The sequence below is a fragment of the Gallinula chloropus genome (assembly GCF_964237585.1).
Source record: "Gallinula chloropus genome assembly, chromosome: 32".
Classification (NCBI taxonomy): domain Eukaryota; kingdom Metazoa; phylum Chordata; class Aves; order Gruiformes; family Rallidae; genus Gallinula; species Gallinula chloropus.
In genome coordinates this window covers 1,234,680-1,247,960 of record NC_140117.1, presented here as the reverse complement: position 1 = coordinate 1,247,960, position 13,281 = coordinate 1,234,680, and the positions used below count along the sequence as shown (strand labels likewise).

The following is a 13,281-nucleotide window of genomic DNA, read 5'->3' as shown; positions in this document are numbered from 1 at the left end:
ACACAGCCAATGCCACAGGTCTATGCCCAGCAACCTCAGGCTGTGCAGGAATGGACTTGGCAACCGCCCACACAGTAACATTACTCGATTCCACGGTCCACCTGCTGCCCACCACTAGTGACAGCGCTAGATTGGGAAAACAAAGTGCCCTAATCGTTGGTAGGTCTTCTACCACGCTTACGGGACTTTTTGTGCTCCCTGGAGTGGTGGACGCAGACGCAGTGGGCAATATCGCAATAATGGCTTGGACTCCTTTTCCCCCTTGTAGTATTCCAGCAGGTAGCCGAATTGCTCAATTGGTACCCTTTTTGGGACCACAAAAAGACCCTGCCACAGCCGAACTATTACCCGTTAGGACGGGCAATTTTGGGTCTACAGGCACCCCCTCAATTTATTGGGCACAGAACATATCCCACCAGCGTCCCATGTGCAAAGCTATTCTGACCCAATCTGGACAAAGATATCCTTTGCAAGGCATCTTGGATACGGGAGCTGATGTCACAGTTATCTCGCAGGCAAAATGGCCTCCACATTGCAGGGGTAGGAGGAACCGGCACAAGTCGACAAAGCCTCCACTCCATCACTGTTGAAGGCCCAGAGGGACACATAGCCACAGTTAAACCCTTTGTCTTACCAATACCAATGGTTTTATGGGGACGAGATGTACTAACACAATGGGGAATGACATTAAAAACACATTTTTAGGGGGGGCCATTGAGGAGCGCGACACTCTAAAAATCACATGGAAAACAGATACCCCTATTTGGGTGGATCAATGGCCCCTTCCTATTGAGAAATTGCGCGCTCTAAATGACCTAGTAGAGGAACAATTACAAAAGGGACATGTGTTACCCTTGGTCAGTCCCTGGAATTCTCCTGTTTTCGTTATCAAAAAACCCAATGGCAAGTGGCGCCTACTGCATGATCTTAGAAAAATTAATGACGCTATGGAAGATATGGGAGCCCTCCAACCGGGGCTCACCTCACCAACCATGTTACCTCGAGATTGGCATCTTACAGTGATTGATTTAAAAGATTGTTTCTTTAACATACCTTTGCACCCTCAGGATGCACCCAAATTTGCCTTTTCAATTCCAAGCGTCAATGTGCAAGAGCCTTTACGCCAATTCCATTGGGTAGTGCTGCCACAAGGAATGAAAAACAGTCCAACAATTTGCCAATGGTACGTAGCAAAAATTTTAAGCCCAATAAGGAAGGCCATGTCTACTATTTTAATATACCATTATATGGACGACATCCTTGTAGCCGCACTTCATGAAGAAGACATGCAGAAGGCCCTAGCCCTTGTCATTAAAGCTGTAAATGCAGCTGGATTCTGTATTGCCTCTGAAAAGGTTCAATCAATATCCCCATGGAAATATTTGGGCTGGCTAATACGATCAAAAACCATAGCACCTCAGCCACTTACCCTAAACACAAAAATTACCACTTTGAATGATGTGCAAAAACTCCTGGGAACCATAAACTGGGTTCGTCCACTATTGGGAATCACAAACTCTGATCTTGACCCTCTTTTTAAACTCCTGAAAGGAGACACTAACATTTGTGCTCCGAGAACATTAGACAAACCTTCTCAGATGGCTATTGCGAAGGTGACTGAGGCTATTGAGTCTAGACAGGCACACCGTTGTGACTTAAACCTTCCTTTTTATTTAGCAATTTTAAATCCTGCACGACAGCCATACGCCCTCATTTTCCAATGGGATATTACACAAAAAGACCCATTGATAATCATTGAATGGATATTTTTATCACACCAACCCTCAAAAACTATACTTACGCAACATGAGATGTTTGCCTCTCTGATTCTTAAAGCGCGTCAACGACTACTAGCCTTAGCAGGAATTGACTTTGTACACATATACCTACCAGTGGTCAAGGCTTACCTTTCGTGGCTATACCACCGATCAGACGTCTTTGCCATGGCCCTCGCAGACTACTCTGGACAAATCTCTTCTCACCTACCAGCTCATAAACTCTTACACCTTGACTTTCAACTGTCACAGAAACCAAAGCGAAGTGAGACACCTCTGGAAGCTTTCACAGTATTTACGGATGGGTCCGGGAAAACTCATAAGTCTGTCATTATCTGGTGGGACCAACAAACCCAAAACTGGAACTCAGACATTTCTCTAGTACCAGGCTCGCCTCAAATTGTAGAACTTGCAGCAGTTGTACGTGTTTTTCGTAAATGGTCAGAACCACTTAACATAATTACTGATTCTGCCTATGTTGCAGGAATAGTTCAACGTGCAGAAGCCGCTGTTTTGAAAGATGTTTCTAACTCTCTCTTATTTAATCTGTTACAGGAACTTATTGCCTTGTTGGACTCTAGATTAACTCCTTATTTTATTATGCATGTCCGCTCACATACCACCTTACCAGGCTATATTGCAGAAGGAAATAGACAAGCTGACCTATTAACCCTTACTGCACAAATTCTTCCAGATCTCTTTGCTCAAGCAAGGCTTAGCCATTCTTTTTTCCACCAGAATGCCGGAGCATTAAAACGCTCCTTCAACCTCACTACACAACAGGCAACAGAAATTATTGCTACATGTCCTGATTGCCAACGAGTGTCTTTCCCATCAGTCACGGGTGGAATTAACCCCCGAGGACTGCAAGCCTTACAGTTATGGCAAACTGATGTCACACACTATCCAGAATTTGGAAAACAAAAATATATACATGTTTCAATAGACACCTTTTCGGGAGCCTTGTATGCATCCTGTCATATGGGAGAGAAGGCTCGCGATGCTAAACGCCACTTTTTACAAGCCTTTGCCACTTTAGGCATACCCCAAAAAATAAAAACAGACAATGGACCTGCATATATTTCTGCTACTATACAAAACTTTTTCAATACCTGGGGCATTACACATATTACAGGAATACCTCATTCCCCTACTGGTCAATCTCTCATTGAGCGCTCCCACCAATCTCTAAAAAATATTTTGCAAAAACAAAAGGGGGGAATGAAGCAGGCAACCCCAGGAGAAAGATTACAGAAAGCATTATATGTTTTTAATTTTTTAAATTGTTCCTTGATGGATCAAAATCCTCCTATTGTTCAACACTTTAATATGAGCCAAGAATTTACAGAATCAAAAAAGGCACCAGTTTTAATAAGAGACCTAGAAACAGGAAAAATTTTAGGCCCTTATCCGCTTGTCACTTGGGGAAGGGGTTATGCTTGTGTTTCCACAGAACGTGGTCCGCGGTGGATCCCGGCGAGGAACGTTAAACCCTTTAGAGAACCACTGACGACGACCCCAGCCGAAGAACCGGACGCGGACGTTTCACTGCCTACTTGAAAACTACTATCATGATACTCCTTTTGTTTTTGTTTGGAGCTACAGTGAAAGCTAATCCTTTTCCCCCATTTTTTCCCTAAGGTTAACATATGGGTTACACTGGCCAACCTAACAGGTCAAGATACTCTTTGTCTGGCTACTGCCTCCCCAGAAAATCCCTTTTCTACCTGTCTGGTAGGATTGCCACTTGATAATTGGACAACGCTTTACAGCTTCATTCCTTGCCCCTGGTGTCATGTCTGCAAAAGCACTCGGCACCTTGGACAAATTGGGATGCTGGCTAGCAAAGCAGACCAATGCTACTAGTAAAGCGCTTTCTGGTCTTTTGCTTGATGTAGATAGTGTACGACATGCAACTTTGCAAAATCGTGCTGCTATAGATTTTTTGCTTTTAGCTCAAGGACATGGCTGTGAGGATTTTGAAGGCATGTGTTGTATGAATCTTTCAGACCACTCGGAATCAATCCACGCCAGCATACAACAACTTAAGAACGGAGTTATGAAACTCCGAGAAGACGATATATGGGACTGGCTAGACCAGCTATTTTCTAGCTGGGGCTTTACAGGGTGGATGAGAAGCTTAATCAAAACAATGCTATATGTAGTACTTGTTATTTTGTTGTTTTTAATACTTTTGCCGTGCTTTTTACAGTGTGTACAGACAATGATATCTAATGCTATTCACAAGGTTCTTATTGTTCAACAGATCGGGGGAGATGTGGGAAAAGCAGACAATGATTCTGCAGCTGCGAAATTGCACAGTGGAGCAAGCGACCAAGATCTGATAGCCTTGGTCGGACGAAAGTTGTGGGAGGCCTGATAGCCTTGGTTGGACGAAGGATGCAAAGGCTGTGAAGGCTGTGGGAGACCCGAAGAACGGGATGTCTCAAAACATCATGAAGCGAGGAGCATTCCATTGTGTTGACGGTGTAACTGCAGCTGTGGTGTGAAGATAACCTTTAACCCTGAAGACATCAGTAACCTGTAAAAAGCCTTCTGACGGTTTTATATTATCCAATCAATTTAAAGCTCGCTAAGCTTGACGCATCTAGAAAATATATAAGCTGCTGTATGTGTGCAATAAACCGATCACTTGCTTACATTAAGCGGTGTCCCGTCTCTCAGTTGCGGCACGCCTCAGCAGGTTTGCTGGGGGACTTGTGACTCTGGAGGGGACCAGGCTGGAGCAGTCTGGGCCCAAAGATCAGTACCCGTGGAAGGAGCCGTGCTGAGGAATGGTGAGGAGATGACTCCCTGATAGAGAGGATTCACACTGGAGAAGTTCATGATGGACTGTCTGCCGTGGGTGGGACACCACGGTGCCACAGGGGAAGGGTGTGAGTGTGGAATGTCCCCCCCAAGCTGAGACTCAAGAAAACTCGGGAAGAATGGACTGAACACCCCCATTCCCCATTCCCTGCCCCTCCCTATGCTGCGATGGGAGGGAAGAAGGAAGCGAATTTATGATTAAAGTGAGGGTGGGGTCACTAGAATGCTTTAGCAATTCTAGTAAAAGCTGCAATTTTGAGTTGGTAGGGTCAAATCCAATTTAATGTCCCCAGCATTATTTGGATGTCATTAAGTGTTTTGATGCTCACATCCAGCTCGACAGGCTGCGGCTTTACCTGCCTTGCAGCCACAATCATGCCCAGATATTTCCACGGGGGTATTGTATGACCTTTCTCAGGAGCAATGAGCAGACCCATTTGTTGCAGGCCACAAATGGCTGCTTGTTCCATGGTTAGCAACTGCTCTGCAGTTTCTGCAGCCAGCAAGATGTCACCCATATCGTGACAGCAATACCCTGTTGGGTAGGCCTCACGCACCGGGGATAGTGCTTGAACAACAAAGCCCTGACAGATGGTAGGTGAGTTCTTCACACCTTGAGGCAGAACTTTCCAGTGATCCCTTTTCACAGGCTCATTATGATTTACAGTTGGTACAGTAAAGGCAAAATTCTCCTTGTCCAGAGGGGCCAAGGGTATAGTAAAGAAACAATCCTTTACACCCATACCTATTCTATCCCAACCCACAGGTATCATTGCTGGAGAGGGTATTAGAAATGCCAATGATCCTAATAATGGACTTGAGGTAGACACGTTAGTGAAGGAGTAATTTATTATACATTCTTGCAAGAGCGGGTGACCTAACAAAGTAGGCACACCTTTGGTCAGAGTTTGTAGCACTTTTATACCATATCCTCATCCAAAAATCATTAGGTTACCTCATACACCTGTACATATTCATAACCTGCCCCACTTCATATTAAAATGAGCTCCAAGAAGTGATTTCCATAAACTCTTTCCCACTGCGCCTGCTACTGCTGTTTGGTGGTGGTCGTTGAAGGTCGTGGGGGTGAAGTCAGATGGCTCCTCTTCATCACCGCAAGTAATCTTCTGTCTTGCACAGACTCAGTTACCCGTTGACTCTGATCCAAACTACAAGTTTGGTTTCAGCAAGTTTTGTATACCTTCAAGGACAAGGGGGAGCTTGAACTAGTTACAATGAAATGCTTTGCCTGCATTTGTGACCAATAAGAGACAGGCAAGGAATTCATGAACAGATAAGGTGGGGGGGGGGGGGAGGGGGGAGGGTACTGGAACTTGTCAAAAAAGTCATTTTATATCCACAGAGCACATAGTCCTTGAGTGTGTAATTTACTTAAAATATGGTGTTAGACTCAAACTTATGTCCCAATTGGTGTTTCTTCTTTATCAGTGAGGCAGAGGCGTTCAAGCGAGGCATTGTTTATGGGAGGTCGGTCACCACTGTGGCACTTCAAGCCATCCTGTTAGCAAGTCTTCCTTAACCCTTTACAAGCGTCTTAATGCAATATTTCAGCAATGTTGAGACACAAATCCACTGGTACAGGCATTCATTGAGGGACACAGTACATCACATCGTGCTTGAAGGGCCTAGGTGGGCTGCCTACCCCACTTCCTCATGTCCTCACCATGGTCACACAGGTAAAACCACAGCGTCTTTCGAGGTGTGTACCTTCTGTATCCTCCCTTCTGGGACGATGGAGCCTTTCTCCCAGTAGCTGCAACGTTGCCCCATACGGGTTGGGAGTTGGACACATTGTTGTCAAGTTGTTTGACCAGTTTCTCTACCTCTGCGATGACAGAGAGGGAAATACTGTCTTGATATTTCCGGAGTCGGCAGGACACGTCATATACGGTTGGTGGATATGCATCATCCCAGTCCATTGATGCCAGTGAATTGGTGTGCCCTGCTGGTGCACTTCGTACCACCTTACGCCACATATCTGGGGTGCATAGGACCTCATCAGGATCAGAGGGAAGCTGTGAGTTGTCCAGATCATAATAAATTACCTCCCGTACAGCTAATTCTCTCAGGTGCTGGATAACTGCCTCTAGGTTGTTACACTTGGGTGTTTGACATATAATGTATTCCTTTATGGGATACCTTTCCCTCACACTTGACAGTAGTCGCCTCCAGAGGCTGAGGATTTCAGGCTTTTCACCAATTGCCTTATCAATGCCTCCTTCTCTAGCTAGGGATGCCAACTGCTTGGCCTCCCTGCCATCTAATTCCAGACTACTGGCCCCGTGATCCCAGCATCAGAGCAACCAAGTGATGATGTGCTCACCTGGGCGGCGGCTGAAATCTTTTCTAATTTCACGCAGCTCACTCAGGGACAGGGATCGTGTGACAACAACCTCATCCTGAGATGGTTGAGATGGAACAACCTTATCCCGGGATGGTTGAGATGGCTTTGCCTTATCCTGAGATGGTTTGGATGGCCCTGCTTCATCCTGACATTCATCAGATGACCCAGCTTTATCCTGACCTTCATCAGGTGGCCCTGATTCAATTTCATCCTCATCCTCATCCTTCACTACAGGAACAACTTTCTTTGTGTATTTTCTCTTTCGTACGGGAGCAACAGACACTGATGTGGGTTGATTTTTTGTTTTACCAGCAGTATCTGCTGTAGGGGCAGCAGTAGCTGCAGCATCAGTTGGGCAGGTTGCAGTAGCCACAGTGCTAGTCACAGAAGTTACAGTGGCCTCAGTGTTAGTCCCAGTGGTTACAGTAGCTGCAGTTTCTGCTGGTCTGTTTTCCTTCCTTTCCCTCTGACAGTGTTGACTGCTATCAAGCAGTGTTTGGTAAATAGTGGCCAGGGCCCAGCACAGTGCAGTAAGCTGTGCATCTCTGGGAAACTTACGGCAATTTCTTTTCAGATATGCAGCCACTTTATCAGGGTCCTGTAACTGTTCGGGAGTGAAACTCCAAAACATCGGACATGAGAAAGTGCCTAGGTAGTTGCCCATACTCTGCCACATACCCTGCCACTCATGATTATCTGGCCTCGCAGAACACTCTTGAGTGGTATTCATAAACCTTTGCTTAATATTGAACAAAAGCAGAACCATATTCACCAAACATAACAACAGCAAAATGCTAGTTTGAATATTCCAGGGATATTGGAAATTTTCAAAAACTGTTACCAGAGCTGTTGTATTTAGCCCAAAGGAAGAGAAAGCAGCGTAGATATTTCTTTCTGTACTCCCACCATACCAGCTGCCATTATTAATCCCTCCCTGTCTAAAGAATAGAGAGGGCAGCAAAATCTTATACACATACCAGCACAAGTTCACGATCATCGATATCACTGTATCATAAACTGTTTTCATAAAATACACCAAGATGAGGTACGGGAACGAAAACAGGAGCTGCAGTCCCAGGATGTTAAAGGATCCTGCTAGGATTGCATACAACAGGCGGTGCTTTTGCTGCCACAGCTGTGAGCACAGCCTTGTAAGTAAATACCAGAGCATCGTGACCAGAGACTGCTTAAATCAAAGTACTTATCACAACTTTGACTTAATTGCAATTGGGTCAGGGTCAGATCTACCGTTATCCCAACCTTTCGAGCCCCACGTTGGGCGCCAAAAAGACTGTCGTGGTTTCACCCAGCTGAGGGCCAAGATCCACGCAGCTGCCTGCTCCTTTAAGGAAAAGAGCAGGTTAAAGGGAAGGGGGGGGGGAATGTGAAAAGTAAGGGAAGGGAAAAGGAAGAGAAAGGGGCAAATAACCCCAAAATCAAGAAATTAAGAGGCCCATGGGTTGGGATAAGGATAGTTTACTAAGATAACAGAAAGATACAATGTGACAATACTAACAGGACTTCAAAGCAAAATATATGAAGCTGTTGATACCCAATGCAGTTTCTCACCAAACCACACAACTCAGGCCGTGCCACCCAGAGCCGACCCAGAACCCGACCGTCCCACAAGAACCGCGCGTCCCGGAGCCGCCCCAGGCCTTCCTCCCGTCAGCCCCCGATATCCTGGGCAGGACGTAACTGGCGTGGAATACTCTCTTTGGTCAGTTGGGTCACCTGTCCTGGCTTCGCCCCTCCTTTCTCATGAAGAGCTGAGAAAGTCCTTGACTGTCTGACAGCAACTAGAAACATCAGGGTGTTATCAGCAGTACTCCCATTTTACTCTCAAACACAGCATTCATCTGCTGTTACAAATGAAATTAACTCCATCCTGACCAAAACCAGGACAGTGACACACAGGACACTGTGCTGCCATTCAGTGAGACCTGGACAGGCTGGAGAGCTGGGCAGGGAGAAACCAGATGAGGTTCAACAAAAGCAAGTGGAGAGTCTGGCACCTGGGAAGGAATAACTGCTTTTATCAGTACAGGCTGGGGAATGACCTGCTGGAGAGGAGCTCTGTGGAGAAGGACCTGGGGGTCCTGGTCGATGACAGCTTGGCCATGACCCAGCAGTGTGCCCAGGGGTCTGAGAGAGCCAATGGGATCCCGGGGGGCATCAGGAGGAGTATGGCCAGCAGGTCACAGGAGGTGATCCTCCCCCTCTACTCTGCTCTGGTCAGGCCCCACCTGGAGTATTGTGTCCAGTTCTGGGCTCCCTGGGATAAAAAGGACAGGGATCTCCTGGAGAGAGTCCAGAGGAGGCTACGGAGATGATGAAGGGCCTGGAGCATCTCCCCTGTGAGGAAAGGCTGAGTGAGCTGGGACTGTTCAGCCTGGAGAAAAGAAGACTAAGGGGGGACCTTATGAATGTTTATAAATATCTTAAGTATGGGATGCAGGGGGAATCAGCCAGCCCCTTTTCAGTGTCTGTGGGGACAGGACAAGGGGCAATGGCTGCAAGGTGGAACATAGGAAGTTCCGCACCAACATGCGGAAGAACTCTTCCCCAGTGAGGGTGACAGAGCCCTGGGACAGGCTGCCCAGGGGGTGTGGAGTCTCCTTCTCCAGAGATATTCAAGACTCATCTGGACGCCGACCTGTGCAGTATGAGCTGGGGAGCTGCTTTGGGAGGGGGGTTGGACCCGATGATCTCTTGGGGTCGCTTCCAACCCCTATGATTCTATGATTCTATGATTCTATGATCTTGACCCCAAAATCAGCATTGATGAAAGTTACCAGGCCCCGCAGGCAGTGCAGACAGACCCAGACTCTGCTGTGGACCGGGGACAGGGTGGTGGGAGGTAAGGTGGAAGACCAAAACCTCCAAAGCAGTGCAGCACCCCCTGTACCTCTGTTTCAGGTCCAAATACTCCTTTCTCTTCACAGAGTCCCTGGACACCCCCAGAACCCACCCTGAATCATCTCCTACCTCCTATTCACCTCCACATCCCAGCAGTGCCTCCCCTTACTGAACCCCTCCCAACTCAGCATGCAGAACTGAAGTGTAAATCTCTGAGGGATGTTGAGTAGGTTCTTCCATGGTCTTCCTCTTATCACCCTTCTCCCATCTGCTGACATGACAAGTTCCAGATGAGCAGTGTTGGGATCCAGGGTCACCATGTCTGTATGGGACAGGAGGAGCCAGAGCATCAGGGGCAGAGCTCAGCAGCGGGCAGGTTTCACCATCCTGGTGCCAGAATCTACCCCATCGGGCAGGAGCCAGTGCATCTCCTAAAGATCCCATCCCAGGACTGGCCCCAGCATGACCACAGCTGAGCTTGGTCTCAGGGAAACAACCAATGGTGGAGCTGCGGCCCCAGTGGGGAGTAGAAGGGTGGGGAGGCAGCGACTGGGTCATGACAGGCACAGCCAGTTCCACACACTGGCAAGATCATCACTTTCCCACACACTGGGCCCTGTCCAGTCACCTCCCAGGAAGCCTGGCTTCAGTATGCATAGGAGTTCTCCAGAAGACAAACCTCAGAAATAAAAAAATTGCCCTGTCCTCTTTTTTCAGCTTTTATGGTTGATCTGATGTCACAGGGTTTGGAATATTGCTTGGCCAGTTGGGTCAGCTGTCCTGGCTGTGTCCCCTCCCAAGGTCTAGACCACCTACAGCCCAGTGGTGAGGGGGATGTTTGAGAGACAGCCTGGATGCTGGAGCAACCCCACACCCTAGCAGCCAAATCCCTGGGCTGGTACCAACACCCTGCTCACTCCCAATGCACAGCGCGGCCAGGGCTACTGCAGGTAAATGAACTCCACCTCAGTCAGACCCAACACAGTCCTAAACATGGCACCACGCTGGGCTGCTGGGAAGAAACCCAGCTCTATCTCAGGGAAAGCCAGCTCAAGCCCAGGGAAAACCAGCACAGCCCTTGACCCTGGGCTGTGAGAGCAGCCCAGGCACAGGGAGAGGAGGCACAGCCCACTGGAGGGTGGGACCATTTACCGTGTGTGCACATGCAGAGGAAATCACTTGCAATCTCAGAATTAAAACACTGGTAAAAACCCTATTGCCCAATTATCAAAGTATGAGAAAGAAGGCATTTCTCCCAGCAATGGGAGCCACCGGAGCAGCAGCGGGGGCAGGCGCAGCGTGATCAGCTCTCTGCAGGCAGCTCCCGGCCAACTCTGCCTGCAGCCAGTGAGAGCGCGGGTGCCACACCCAGGCCCCAGCACTCCTGGAACAGTCAGGCAGGGATCAGTGAAGGCACAGTAGGAAGAGACAGTGTCATGCAGGGCCACCTCCCTGTCCCCAGTTGTCTGCTCTGGGGGTCTCAACATCTCCCTCCACCAGCCCTGTGTGCCTCAGGCCATGGGTTCCACAGGGAGCACAGTGGCACAGGGGAGAACTGGCGCAGCCACATCCAGTCCCCTGGTCCCACACCCTACCTTTGGCCAAGCTGCCAGAGCTCCTGTCTGTGCCTGTGAGGGAGAAACCGCCATGAACTGCCAGCCCTGTGCTCACTGCAGGCCCAGTGCACGTTGCAGGAGCTGGCCCAGGAGCCGACCCAGGAGCCATGGTTGTGCTGTAGCCACCGGCAGAGGAGGATGGCACCATGAGCACAAGAGGGGACACACAACCTCTTCCATAAGTCCCTGCTATGGGGCTGTGAACAGGAGTGTCACCAGGAGGAAGAGGATGAAGAAATGCTGGCAGTGGCCAGAAACAAGAGCCATGAGACCACCCCAGCACTGGGCAGTGGCTGCAGAGAGAAAGAGGCATCAGCATCCACCGCGCATCACCCTCAGGCTCAGGGGCTCCCTGGAGCACTGTGGCTCATGCCCACAGCGCCTGCCAGCCCCCCGGACTCTACCTTTCTCCTGTCCTTCAGCCAGCTGATGGTGATGGGCCTTGGGTAGAAGCGGTAAGCGTAGCAGAACAAGGTCAGGATCCCCTGGGACTCCTATTTCAACACTCAGACCGTGGGGGGCTCTGGAGAGGGGATGATGGTGAGGGCTGGCACACACATCAGTGCTGGCCACTCCCAAGGGTCCCCATCGCCCCTCACCTTTCCTCTTCAGCATGGCCTGCCCATAGCTCATGTATTGCCTCAGCCACTCGGGACAGATTTTCTCCAGGTCATGCTTCCAGTGCTCAGCTTCAGTCCAATCCATCTCCCAGTTCCTCTTGGCGATTTGTGCTGCTGCATCTGCCGCAGTGAACATCATCGTGTCCATGTCGAAGGCAATGAAGTCCCTCCCATCGTAGGTGTACTGCTCATACCCCCTGGTGCTATTGTCCTCCAGGAGGTCACAGCCGTACATGTGCTGCAGCGTGTGAGCCCCTGAAACACGACCAGGGAGATGGGGCTGAGGGGCTGCTGCAGCCCTGGGCCTTCGGTGGGGAAAGGCCCCATGGCAACACCCCCACTCCATCCCTGTGTGAGGACCAAGGGAGTTGGACACCAACACGAGGGCTGCCCTCTCCCTGCCCAGGGCCCACAGCACTTGGGGCATCACATAAAGCTGTGACACAGACCCCCTGTGCCCAGAGTGTAGGTTCTGGTTCTGGTAGTCCCAACTGCCATGGGGACCGTGAGAACTTTGAACATCCAGCCCATCACCAGCAGTCAGGGTGCCAGGAGGAGCTGTGCTCCCAGCTTACTGACTGCCTCCCCCATCTCAGAGACAGGGCAGGATGACAAGCTGGAAAGACCATCTCTGCTTTGTGGATCAGTTTCTTTCCTTATATGGTCATGGTGGCCCTGCTCCAGCTGTGGATCAGTTTCTTTCTTTATTTGGTCATGGTGGCCCTGCTCCAGCTGTGGACCTGCCCCCCTCCCCCTTATCTGCCGGTTTGAGAACAACTTCCTTATGGATTTATTTATTGCACCCCCCCAAGCCCCAGGAAGTGCCCATGCTCCACAGGAGGTTTTTACCCTTGTCCCATCTATTTCACCCCCAAACCCCCAGGGTGTCAGAGCCGGGTGTGGGGAGCCACGGGGAGCCAGACGCCTAGATCGCCGCAGGACAGGCAGGTCTGGGGGTCTCGGGGTGCCCCAGGGAAGGGGTAAGAGTGATGCCGGGTTGGGGGGAAAGAGCCATGACTTGGGGGGCTGAGAGGTGACCCCAGGCTGGGGGATACAGGCAAAGTGGGGCCGTGGGGGGGCAGGGGATTTGGGACCATGAGGAGGGATCCGGGTTGTGGGGACTGAGGTCTGGCGTTGCCGTGTGGGCTCCTGGGTCAAGGGTACAGGCTGAGGGTACCTGCCCCTCCCCCCACGCTGCTTTCGGCACTTGCGCTTTC

The 13,281-nt window shown here is 49.6% G+C and overlaps 1 protein-coding gene across 1 annotated transcript in view; it reads left to right on the top strand.

Moving 5' to 3' along the window:
- Window positions 1–13,281, top strand: part of LOC311202930 (butyrophilin subfamily 1 member A1-like) — a gene marked incomplete at both ends in the record, with an annotated part of 517,675 nt that overhangs the window by 189,386 nt on the left and 315,008 nt on the right. The gene's annotated exons all lie outside the window — the stretch shown is intronic.